Genomic DNA, 13351 nt, shown 5'->3' with positions numbered 1-13351 from the left:
TCTAAAACCCAACAACAAGAACTAGGTGAGAGTGGCTGCAGTCTAGGGTAGAGTGTGCAAGTAAAATGAGTCAGAAGAATAATGGTTTGATTTCTTGTGAACATAATAAGTGAGAAATCTCTATTTTTTAGAGGAGGCCCCTAATACTGTGGTACCTTGTTGCTCCCAAAGACTGTCAATTGTTGCTTTGGTACTAAAATTACATAGTCTACACAGTGGTAACACTATTGGGCACACTGATTTTTTGTGCCTAATAGGCAATTTATTTTTACTTTTAATATTCATTGGATACCTAGTATGATTTAGGGACTGAAGACGTAACAGTATGTAGAAAAACAAAAATCCCTGCTATGATGGAGCTTATATTGGTGGTTTTTTGGATGCAAACTGTTATATTTGGTTGGGTAGTGGGGCCCTGCTGTACAGCCCAGGGAAATGTGTGCGATTGGGTGACTTTGAGGTACAACAAAACTTGAAGAAACATTGTAAATCAGCTATAATAATAAAAAAAGCAAGAAAATATTTACTGTATTGGAAAATAAATCATGTGGAGGAAAATCAAGCAGGAAAGAGGGATAGAATTTGTGTGTTGGTGGGACATGCTTGTTGAGAAGGCCATATTTGAGTGGACATCTAAAAGCGGTCTCTGAGTCAGTCATGGTGAGTGTCTAGAGCAGGAGTAGTCTCTCTAGAGGGACTATCAAATATAAGGACTTTGCATGGCCATTTGAGTGGCGTTTTACACTTGAGGAATGGCAGGGAGGCCAGCATTCTTGGAACAGTTTGTAAAGAGAGAGGAGGAGATGTCAGATCATGAGAGACCCGATTCCAAAGGCTTTATAAACCACTGTTGGTTGGAATGAAATGAGAAGCCAAGGCAGGGCTTTGAGAGAGGACTAATATGATCTGACATATGGCTTCTGTATCAAGAATAGATTACTGGGGTCTAGAGAAGAAACACAATGACCAATAATCCATTCAATAGAACTGCGTGGGTTGTTCACTTATTCCATATATGTGCTGTTCCAGGGAGAAGATGAATAGTGAAGACCCATCAAACCTCTGAGGTTGGAAGGGTTGACTTCCTCGAGAGAAATGCAGTTTCCTTTTGGCAGATAAGGACATATTCCTAGTTGATGCAGAGGCATCCTTTCCCCTATTAGTGGTGACTTGGTGACAAAAAAGTGAACTTGCTGGCTGGGGCCCACCTGGATGTCTCAGATCTATTTCTGGAATGCAGGTTGTATGAAGAATGTGTGGAGCTCTTTCCTTTCATCTGACTTAAAAACTTCCTAATTGGGTTGAGTTCAGATTCTGTGTCATGGTTCTCTTTTGCTGGGGAAGCTAATAAAGACGGAAACTGTGTGTTCTTAGGTATAGGATAAATGGAGTATAATAATTAGGCAGGATTGCCCCTTCACTGGACAAAAGCCTTAAACAGCTCAAGCAAACACCAAACAAAAACCTGGCACATGCATACAGATGTAGATACCTTGGTGATATCCTAGAAAATGTATTCACATTTTACTCTCCTGGCAGTGATATTCTTTCACAAAGCATTCCACACCGTGATAGCTATTTAATTAGGCTGATAATCTCAAGTTAATTCTCTCTTGCTTCTTACATGGTTTGCTGTATAGCATCGGTTTAAAGTAGAAGGCTGAACAGTTTGAAGAGATTGCTCTAAGAAATTGCAGGTTTAGGTGGGAAAGGAAAATAAAATTTAGAAAAGAAGTGCAGTTATGTATAAATGGAACAAATATCTTTGGACGAATGGGTGATTGCATTTGTTGAGTAGATAGTAATTTCCATGTGTCCCACACTGAGTTAGGTATGAGGGGTGGTCAGTACAGAGCCTGCTTCAGAGATTCTTCTGTCTCTCTGTCTTGACATGCTATATCTTCTTCAATCATTCTGCACTATTGAGCATTTGGTTGATACATTATTTAGCATAGTATTCCTTGTTGTAATAAATAAAACACAAAATTTCAGTGGGTTATTACAATTTTTTTCTCATGTAAAGGCCCAATGTAAGTGTTCATTATTTCCAGGTAGCTTTCTTCCATGTGGTTGTTCAGGGATCAAGGCTCAGTGATCCCCTAAGATCTCAGCCATGTGCATATAGTAAGCAGACAGGCAAAGAGTAGGAAAGATTAGATAGCTCCTGCATGGGCAACCAGTTCTCAGCTGCAACACTGAGTACTCATTTTTAGTGAATAGGTAGCTGATATGATTTCTAATCTTTTCAGTTGCCAGTAGCAGTGCTTTTAAATAGCTGTTGACTAAATGGTTTTCTTTTCTATTTGGGAATATATCAATTGGGATATGTTTTTAGAAGTGAGTGTACTGGAAGTAAGTTTTCATTATGAAGTAACAATAAAGTAGGTTTGATTTAATAAATACGTTAAATTAATATACCTACAAAGTTCTTGGGTGTGAGCCATCTCCAATTCATTATTTTTTTTAGACTTAAGAATATATTTGCTATCCTATGTTTAGGATAATTAATGCTGTAAGAACAAATGTATTTATATTGTAATATTTAACTAAAGAAAACTCTATTGTATTTTATTCAATACCAAGCATGTGTTCTATTCACTAATTTAATGAAACAGGTACATGTACTGTTAGATTAAATTACTTAGCCAATACATATAATTTGAATAGACAGTTAAAACATATGTCTGTCTTCACATTCTTTTTGTTTATTTATAGATAGGAAAAGAAAGATTATTTTAAAAGATTATTTAAAACTTCTTAATTTAGAATGAATCTGCCCCAAAGCAAGGATATTTCTTTCTACATACACATTAGAAATTGCTACTTTTAAAAGGTAATAATTTTTTATAACTTTAGATGAAACAAGCTATGTTAATGAAATTTAGCAGGTTATATATATATTTTAAAATAATACATATATAAAAATATAAAATATAAAAATAAGATATATAAATATATGTATTTTACAGTATCTCCAGCATAATTTTACTGAATGAATTTTATTACATTTATAGTTGTATACAACTATCATAATAATTCAGTTTTATAGCATTTCCATCTCAAACCCCCAGCCCATCCCCACCTGTCTCTTTTGGAAACCATAAGTTTTTCAAAGTCTGTGAGTCAGTATCTGTTCTAAGAAGCTCCTTATATCCTTTTTTGATTCCACATATTAGTGATAGCATATGATGTTGGTGTCTCACTATCTGACTAACGTCACTTAGCATGATAATTTCTAGGTCCATCCATGTTGCTGCAAATGACTTTATTTCATTCCCTTTTATGGCTGAATAATATTCCAGTGTGTATATGTACCACATCTTCTTTATCCACTCCTCTGCCAATGGACTTTTAGGTTGTTTCCATGTCTTAGCTATTGTTTACAGTGCTGCAATTAACATGGGAGTACATGTATGTTTTCTAGTCATGTTTTCTCTGGATAGATGCCCAGGAGTGGATTTCTGGATCAAATGGTAATTCTGTTTTTAGTTTTCTGAGGAATCTGCGTACTGTTTTCCATAGTGGTTGCACCAATTTACATTCCCACCACAGTATAATAGGGTTCCCTTTTCTCCACACCCTCTCCAGCATTTATTGTTTGTAGACTTTTTTTTTTTTCTGCTATACAGCATGGGGACCAAGTTACACATACAGGTATACATATTTTTTCCTCCCATTGTTGTGTTGTGATGTAAGTATCGAGACATAGTTCTCAATGCTACACAGCAGGATCTCATTGTAAATCCATTCCAAGAGCAATAGTTTGCATCTGTTAACCCCAAGCTCTGGATCCCTCTCTCTCCCCCACTGGGCAGCCACAAGTCTATTCTCCAAGTCTATGATTTTCTTTTTTGTGGAAACATTCATTTGTGCTGTATATTAGATTCCAGTTATAAGTGATATCATGTGGTATCTATCTTTCTCTTTCTGACTTATTTCACTCATTATGAGAGTCTCTAGTTCCATCCATATTGCTGCAAATGGCATTATTTCATTATTTTTATGGCTGAGTAGTATTCCATTGTGTATATATACCACATCTTCCTAGTCCAATCATCTGTTGATGGACATTGTAGACTTATTGATGATGGTCATTCTGGCTGGTGTAGGTGGTACCTCATAGTGTTTTTGATTTGAATTTCTCTAATAATTAGTGATGTTGAACATTTTTTCATGTGCTTTTTGGCCATCTGTATGTCTTCTTTGGAGAACTGTCTGTTTAGATCTTCTGTCCATTTTTTGATGGGGTTGTTTGGTTATTTTGGTATTGAGCTTCTGGAGGCGTGTATATATTTTGGAGATTAATCCCACATCTGTTGCTTCATTTGCAGATATTTTCTCCCAGGCTGTGAGTTGTCTTTTTGTTTTGTTTAGGGTTTCGTTTGCTAACCTTTCAAGTTTAGTTAGGTCCCTTTGTTCATTTTTGTCTTTGTTGTCACGACCCTAGGAGGTGGATCTGAGAAGATAAGGCTGTGGTTTATGTCAGAGAATGTTTGGCCTATGTTTTCTTCTAAGAGTTTTATGGTATCTGGTCTTATATTTAAATCTTTAATCCATTTTGAGTTTATTTTTGTGTATGATGTTAGGAAGTGTTCTAATTCCTTTACATGTAGCTGTCCAGTTTTTCCAGCATCACTTATTGAAGGGACTGTTTTTTCTCCATTTTATATTCTTGCCTTTGTCATATATTAGTTCACTGTAGGTGTGTGGGTTTAATTCTGGGCAGTCTGTCATGTTCCACAGATCTATATATCTGTTTTCGTTCCAGTACCACATGGTTTTGATGACTGTAGCTTTGTCTGAAGCTAGGGAGTCTGATGCCTCCAACTCCATTTTTCTTTATCAGGATATCTTTGGCTATTCTGGGTTTTTGTGCTTCCAAACAAACTTTAAAATATTTTTTTATAGTTCTGTGAAAAATGTCCTTGGTAATTTGATAGCGATTGCATTGAATCTGTAGATTGCCTTGGGAAGTATAGTCATTCTGACTATTGATTCTTCCAATCCAGGAGCATGGGACCTTTCCATCTGTTTGTGTCATCTTTGATTTCTTTTCATCAGCATCTTATAGTTTTCAGAGTACAGGACTTGTGCCTCCTTAGTTAGGTTTATTCCTAGGTATTTTATTCTTTTTGATGCAATGGTAAATGGGATTATTTTCCTAGTATCACTTTCTGATCTTTTGTTGTTAGTATGTAGAAATGCAGTTGATTTCTGTGTATTAATTTTGTACCCTGTGACTTTGTCAAATTCATGGATGAGCTCTAAGAGTTTTCTGGTAGAGTCTTTAGGATTCTCTAGGTATAGTATCATGTCATCTGCAAATAGTGATAGTTTTACTTCTTCCTTTCCAGTTTGGATTCCTTTTATTTCTTTTGCTTCTCTGATTGCCATGGATAGGACCTCCAAAACTATGTTGAATAGTAGTGGTTAGAGTAGACATCCTTGTCTTGTTCTTGATCTCAGTGGGAATTCTTTCAGCTTTTCACCATTGGGAATGATGATCACTGTGGGTTTTTCATATATGGCCTTTATTATTTGAGGTAGGTTCCCTCTATTCCTGCTTTCTGAAGGGTTTTTATCAGAAATGGGTGTTGGATTTTGTTAAATCGTATGTTTTTTATTCTCCAGTTTGTTGATGTGGTGTATCACATTGATTGACTTGTGGATACTGAAGAATCCTTGCATCCCTGGGATAAATCCTACTTGATCATGGTGTATGATACTTTTAATGTATTGTTGGATGTTGTTTGCTAGTATTTTGTTGAGGATTTTTGCATCTATGTTCATCAGTGATAGTGGTCTGTAAATTTTCTTTTTTTGTTCTGTCTTTGGTTTTGTTATCAGTGATGGTGACCTCATAGAATTACCTTGGGAGTTTTCCTTCCTCTGCTATTTTTTTAAAGAGTATCAGAAGAATTGGTATTAACTGTTTTCTGATGTTTGATAGAATTCACCTGTGTATACATTGAGTCCTGGACTTTTGTTTTTTTGAAAGGTTATTAATCACAGTTTCAATATCAGTACCTGTAATTGGTTTGTTGATCTTTTTTATTTCATCTGGGTTTAGTCTTGGAAGATTGTACTTTTCTCAGAATTTGTCCATTTCTTCCAGATTGTCCATTTTATTGGCATATAGTTGTTGGTAGTTATGTTATGATCCTTTGTATTTTTTCTTTTAAATTTTACTTTTTAAATTTTTATTTTTTATTTTTATTTATTACTCAAATGAATTTACCACATCTGTACTTGTATAATTCTCATAACAATCTGATTTCACAGGATTTCCATGTCCCCACACTCCAAACTGTCTCCTCTGGAGACCATAAGTTTTTCAATATCTGTGAATCAGCATCTGTTCTGCAAAAAAGTTCAATTTGTCCTTTTTTCAGATTTTACATGTCAGTGAAAGCATCTGATGTTGGTGTCTCCTTGTATGGCTGACTTCACTTAGCATGATAGTTTCTAGGTCCATCCATGTTGCTAAAAATGCTGGTATTTCATTCTTTTTAATGGCTGAGTAATATTCCATTATGTATATGTACCACATCTTCTGGATCCACTCCTCTGTCGATGGACATTTATCTAGTTTCCATGTCTTGGCTATATTAAATAGTGCTGCAATGAACATCAGAATACACGTGTCTTTGCGAGTCATGGTTTTCTCTGGATAGATGACCAGGAGTGGGATTGCTGGATCAAACCATATGATCCTCTCAATAGACGTGGAAAAAGCCTTTGACAAAATCCAACACCCATTTCTGATAAAAACCCTTCAGAAAGTGGGCAAAGAGGGAATCTACCTCAACATAATAAAGGCCACATATGAAAAAACCCACAACTGTAACATCATTCTCAGTGGTGAAAAGCTGAAAGAATTCCCACTGAGATCAGGAACTACACAAGGATGTCCATCCACTCTTGCCACTACTCTTCAACATCGTTCTGGAAGTCCTAGCCACAGCAATCAGACAAATAAAAGAAATAAAAGGAATCCAAATTGGAAAGGAAGAAGTAAAACTATCACTATTTGCAGGTGACATGATACTATACCTACAGAATCCTAAAGACTCTACCATAAAACTTAGAGCTTATCCATGAATTTGGCAAAGTCGCAGGATACAAAATTTTTTTTTTTGTCTTTTTGCTATTTCTTGGGCCGCTCCCACAGCATATGGAGATTCCTGGGCTAGGGGTCGAGTTGGAGCTGTAGCCACTGGCCTACGCCAGAGCCACAGCAACACGGGATCCAAGCCGCGTCTGCAACCTACACCACAGCTCACGGCAACGCTGGATCCTTAACCCACTGAACAAGGGCAGGGACCGAACCTGCAACCTCATGGTTCCTAGTCGGATTCGTTAACCACTGCGCCACAACGGGAACTCCGAAGGATACAAAATTAATACACAGAAATCGACGGCATTTCTATACACTAGCAATGAAAGAGCAGAAAGAGAAATTAGGGAAACAATTCTGTTTACCATCACATCCAAAAGAATAAAATACCTAGGAGTAAACCTACCTAAAGAGACAAGAGACTTGTACTCTGAAAACTATAAGACCACTGATGAAAGAAGTCAAAGAGGATAGAAATAGATGGAAAGACATACTGTGCTCGTGGATTGGAAGAGTTAATATTATCAAAATGACTATACTACCCAAGGCAATCTACAGATTCAATGCAATCCTTATCACATTACCAAGGCCATTTTTCACAGAACTCGAACAACATATTTTAAAGTTTGTTTGGAAGCAGAAAAGACCCAGAATAGCCAAAGACATCCTGAAAAAGAAAAATGGAGCTGGAGGAATCAGTCTCCCAGTCTTCAGACTACACTACAAAGCAACAACCATCAAAACCATATGGTACTGGCACAAAGACAGAAATATAGATCAGTGGAATGGGATAGAAAGCCCAGAATTCAACCCACACACCTACATCCAACTCATCTATGACAAAGGAGGCAAGAATATACAATGGAGAAAGGACAGCTTGTTCAATAAGTGGCGCTGGGAAAACTGGACAGCCACATGGAAAAGAATGAAATTAGAACACCCTAACACCATACATGAAAATAAACTCCAAATGGATTAAAGACCTAGATATAAGAGCAGACACTATCAAACTCCTGGAGGAAAACATAGGCCAAACACTCTCTGACATAAATAACAGCAACATCTTCTCAGATCCATCTCTTCGAGTAATGACAATAAAAACAAAAATAAATGGGACCTAATCAAACTTAAAAGTTTCTGCACAGCAAAGGAAATCCTAAACAAAATGAAAAGACAACCCACAGAATGGGAGAAAATCTTTGCAAGTGAATCGACTGACAAGGTATTAATCTCCAAAATTTACAAACACCTTCTGTGGCGCCATACAAAAAAGCCTATCAAAAAATGGGCAGAAGATCTAAACAGACAGTTCTCCAAAAAAGACATACAGATGGCCAAAAAACACATGAAAAGACGTTCAGCGTCACTCATTATTAGAGAAATGCAAATCAAAACCACGATGAGGTACCACCTTACACCAGCCAGAATGGCCATCATCCAAAAGTCTACAAACAATAAGGGCTGGATAGGGTGTGGAGAAAAAGGAACCCTAGTACACTGTCAGTGGTTGTAAATGGGTGCAACCCCTGTGGAAGAAGTACGGAGATTCCTCAGAAAATTAAAAATAGATCCTTTGTATTTCCTTTGTATTTCTATATCATCCTTTCTGGTGGAGGTGATGCTTATCCCCCTGGTGGGTGGGCCTTTGTCTCTTGGAGAGATAAGAGGTGGTTTGTGTGCCTGGGGGTTCTTTAGGCAGCCTGCTTGCTGATGAGTGGAGTTGTGTTCTCACCCAGATTGTTTGGCCTGGGGCCTCAGCCCAGATTTTTAAAAAATGGCCATGTCCAGAGGAGCCCATACTAATGATTATTCCCAAAAACTTTGTCCCCAGTGTCCTTCCCCACCAGATGAGCCATAGTCACTCCCATTTTCCCAGGAGAACCTCCAAGAACTGCAGTCAGGTCTGACCCAGATTCCTATGGAGTCTCTGCCCTGGGACCCAGTGCACATGAAAGCCTGTGTGCACCTTTCAAGAGCAGAGTCTCCATTTCCCCAGTCCTGTGGAGCTCCTGCACACAAGTCCCACTGGCCCTCAATGCCGATTCTCCAGGGGCTCCTTCTCCCAGTGACAGGTCTCCAGGAACTGAAAGCTCACATGGGTCAGAACTCTCATTCCTGTAGGTGAGTCTCTGTGATAGAGTTATTTTCCAGTCTGTGGGCCACCCACCTAGCAGATATGGGGTTGCTTATATTGTATAATCACCCTTCCTACCATCTTGATGTGGCCTCCTCTTTATCTGCTGAAGTAGGATATCTTTTTTTTAAAATAGTTTGTAGTCTATTTGGTTGAAGGTTGTTTGGCAGTTGGTTCTAATTTTGTTACTTTTGAGAGAAGGTGAGCTCTAGTCCTCTACTCCATCCTCTTAATCTTATTCTCCAGCATAATTGAACTAGGAAGGGTGCTGGGTTTGTTTTATGAGAATAGAATAATAAAGCTAAAAGTTTCACTGCTCTGTAGTGAGAATAGGTTTACATGAGAAAAAATGTTGGGGACAAAATTGCTATGACAGTAATTTTGGGAGGAAACCCCTAAACATCCGAAGTATTTAAAGGACACACTCCAATGTATAAAGCTATTTCGCTACTTTCACTAGCTGTATGGATTAACAACTCCAAATGGAAAGTACTCTGGAAAATGTTCTCATTTTTTAGTTATGAAATACTATTTTTCAGTTAGCAAAACCTCACAAAGTTGGTAGGACCCAGAGATATTCTTGACTTAGTAGGGCTTTTGTAGAGCAGTTCTTTGTGAAGATGTTCCCACCACCCAGTTTAGTGCCTGGCTCACACTGCTGTACCTGTGAACTGTTGGATCTTAGCCTGAGGACTGTCATCAGGCAATCAGGAGTCCGTTATCCCAGTTTTCTACATGACTTGACGTGGAGATGTAGTTAAGCCTTTCCAAACTTCTCTCACTCTGCCTAGGCTGCTGCCTTTCTGTGGAGATTGCCTGATCTGGGACAACCATTCCACTTAGGTCTCTGTGGCTTCCTTATACTTATTTTTTTCCCTCCAGTAACACTTGTTAACAGTGCACTATTTCTCTGCTTCTTGAATATAGCAGTCTTAGGTTACAGCATTTTTTTGTATACATTACATGGTTGTGTTTTGTTTTGTACACCCATTCTTTATTAAGAAGAGATTATTAGTGATAATGAACCCCTCTAGTATCCATGAAGATGTGGGTTTGATCCCTGGCCTTGTTCAGTGGGTTAAGGATTGGGCATTGCTGTGAGCTGTGGTGTAGGTCATAGACACAGCCTGGATCCTGCATTGCTGTGGCTCTGGCATAGGCTGGCACCTGCAGATCTTCTCTGACCCCTAGCCTGAGAACTTCTATATGCCACAGGTGTGGCCCTAAAAATGCAAGTAAATAAATAATAAAATAAATAATGAAATAAAAAGTATTTTTTTCTATGCCTAGAATTTGCTAATACATAGATTGAATGACTTTTTCCTGTTCTCACTGCCTGTTTTCTTTAAAAGTTTTGTTTTATTAGTTTCTTTTTAAAAACAAAATTAATACTCATTGTAAAAAATTAAAGCAAAACAGGAAGCTATACAGTGCAAGTGTCAAAAGAAAGAGAATGGGATTGCATGGGATCTGAAGTAAGATATACCTAGTTGATGCCCACCTAAGTCTACCACTTATTAGCTGTATAAGTCTGAGAAAATGACTTAAACTTTCTGAATCTTAGTTTATCAGTCTGGGAAATGGAAATGAAAATATCCATTTCATAGCGCATTGTGAGGGTTAATGATAAATTGATATATGGAAGTGTTATTAATTGCAAATTGCTATGTAGATGTTAATTACTATTTGTCACTAATGGAAAAATTAGCACTTCTTTTGGCTATGTTTTAGGGTGGTGAGTGGGGAGATAGTTTTAACTACTTAAATGCCATGTATGTATGAATGTTTGGGTATATTTATTAAATCTCAAGTCACAATTTTTCTGGGAACTATGAAAAGCTTGAACATACAGATGGAGAGAAAAACCTTTGGACTCAGCTGCAAGTTGCCCTCCAAAAAGGTTGCACTAGTTTTCTCCCCTACTACCAGTATATGAGAGCATATTTCCTTTAAACTTGCAAAATTCATTTCCTGTCAAGATTTTTGATCTTTTCCACAGTTGTTTAAAAATTCTTATTTTAATTATCATTTGCTTAATTATAGCTGAATTTGAATGTCATCTTAAGCATCCATTATCAGATTTTTTTCCCTATGAATTTTGTTATGCAGTTGCCCATTTTTGTTGGAGTTTTGATCTTTTTTTAAGTTGACTTTGGAGGAAATTTTTTATTTTAATAGAAATTATGACTTGCTCTATATGTTGTAAATATTTTCAGTATCCTATTTCATATTTTTAAAATATTTTTTCATTTTGAAATTTAAATATTTTTTCTGTAGTTAAATTTTTTGATTTCCAGGATTTCGGTTTTATCCATTTCAAGATGTTTTCTTCTTATTTTACAACATCAGCCTTTTTTTTTTTTTAACTTTAATCTCTATTTTCTTGATTTTGTTGATGCCCTATAGTTATGTCAGATGTCATTACTGGAGGGGTGGGGGGCAGAGTGGTGGGTAGAGGGAACCTGCCTTCTGTATGATTTTTTGCTGTTTCTTCTAGTCCATAATTATTTTAATATAAAAGTTAATAATAGTAAAATAAACCAAAAGGTAAAGAGCACTCTAATCCAGAAGTGCTTTGTAGGAAAATTTGGTAACCCTTATCTGTACTAAGTACTCAAAGAAGACAACTTTTATGCTTTAAGTGCCAGTATGATCTGTTGGGTTTTCTAATAATGTGGTCTGAGATAGTGTGATCAAAACAAAAAAGAGCAACACTCTGCACCTCTGGGTTATACTGCTAAAACTTCCTCATTCATAGAATGCTTTACAACTGCCAAAGCACCTTTACATAAATATTGTCTTGATAGTCATATGGAGACGGGTATATAGTTCCTGCTATATGTAGCATGTGGAAGCAGACTGGTGTAAGGTTACAAAATTCCCACAGGACAGAAATGGAACTGGTGGTAGAATTGGGACTGTCATTGAGGCTGGTGCTGCTTCTCATAAGAACCACAGTGGCCCTTGGTCTTTTGACTCTCTTTGAGAGCAGAAAAGGACTCTTGTTTCCTTATATTCAGCCTTGTGTCCTTCCTGCTTTTATAGATGATAGTATTTTAATGGAATCAGAGATTAAATTGGAGAGAAGCCAAGCCTGCCGTTAGGTAGCTTAGTGATCTCTGCCTGTGTAAGAACTGTAAGCTTCTGGAGGGTAGGGACTCCTGTAAAATAATTCATTCAGATTCATTAGGTGTTTGTAGTAAACATAGTGTTTACTCTTTATTCTGTAATCTTTATTCTGTAATCTTTGTAACAGTTCTTCCAAGTGGTGGTATTGTTTTCATTTTGTAGATGAGGAAAGTCTAAGTTTACTTGAATGTCCCAAGATTACATCCCTTGTCACTGACAGGCATAGGATTTTAACTCAGATCTCCCTGGTCCCAAGTGTATCTCCTTTCACAGAGCTGGTGGGTGAATTGTTCAATGTGCAGGAATATTTATTAATGGTAGGTATATGAATTTTGATATTTGGGAATTTTTGCTCTTCAGAAACTTGATTACCTGTGATACAAAATCATGGACAGAGACAATTCTTCTCAGGCTTTTTCCAGCTACCTAGCTGGCTGTCCATTCATGTCTGAGCAGTTTCCCTACCTCTGTGAATATCTGTTTTGTATTTCCATCGATAAGGGTTCTTACTAAGTCCAAGCTCACTACATATTCCTTGTCTCCTTCTACCCGCCAGCCCAGTCCCTTTTAGTTTATTTGCAAGTACTTTTCCCTCATTGGATCCCTTCAACACAGATGCTTCTCAGGTTTCTTTCCGTGGGCCTTGTTCTTTCTCATTTTGCATATTCCCTGGTGTTCCTCTGGCGATCTCATTCATTTAAAATACCACATATAAGTGACAGTGTTCAAAATGATACTTCCAGACCTAGTCTCACTCCGGGGCTTCAGTTATGTTTGTTTAATGACTTACTGGGATGTTCCATAGGCATTTCAAATAAAACGTAAGCTGTGGCAATGGTGGATCCTTAACCCACCACACCATAGCAGGAACTCCCTGCTTTTCTTTTTAATAGCATTTATTATTCAAAATTAGTTTTTCTTGGGACACCATACCGACATGAGAATTTAAGGTGCCCAAACCCAGAAATTTA

The sequence above is a fragment of the Phacochoerus africanus genome, chromosome 5, assembly GCF_016906955.1.
Source record: "Phacochoerus africanus isolate WHEZ1 chromosome 5, ROS_Pafr_v1, whole genome shotgun sequence".
In the NCBI taxonomy this organism is placed as follows: Eukaryota; Metazoa; Chordata; class Mammalia; order Artiodactyla; family Suidae; genus Phacochoerus; species Phacochoerus africanus.
Note: the sequence above shows the minus strand (reverse complement) of the source record.